This window comes from Eimeria mitis, genomic scaffold, assembly GCF_000499745.2.
Source record: "Eimeria mitis Houghton genomic scaffold, Emh_scaff1104, whole genome shotgun sequence".
In the NCBI taxonomy this organism is placed as follows: domain Eukaryota; phylum Apicomplexa; class Conoidasida; order Eucoccidiorida; family Eimeriidae; genus Eimeria; species Eimeria mitis.
In genome coordinates, this window is record NW_013567604.1 from 4,800 (window position 1) to 5,294 (window position 495).

The window sequence follows — 495 nt, forward strand, 5'->3', positions numbered from 1 at the left end:
TATATATATATATATATATATATATATATATATATATATATATATATATATATGCTTTAGCGCGCAGCTTGTAGAGTATATAGTTCTGGGCCGTGAACTACACTGAGAAAGCATGGGCAGGAGTACACTGCACAATGGCGTAAGAAGAAGCTTAAGTGTACCCTTCGCATACCTGACGGTGGATGGGTGATTTGCAACACTTCAGAAGATTGACGGGCGGTCCCTACAGGGATATGCAACAGCAATAATCCCTAAGGGGAACAGGCGGCGGCAACCCCCTGCTCAGAAGCAGCTGTTAGCGTACGACAAGGAGATCACCGTGCTGCCTTCTTCAGTGTGCAGTTCCACTACTTCGATTAGCCGGGAGCTGAGTGTTCATTGATATTGAGAAATTTCGTTTTGTTGCCTGTCGCAGTGAAGGGCGGGGAGGCGTCGTCAGCAGGCCAACGGACGCATCGCAGCAGTGCAGAAACTGCGCAGGAGGCCCACGAAGAA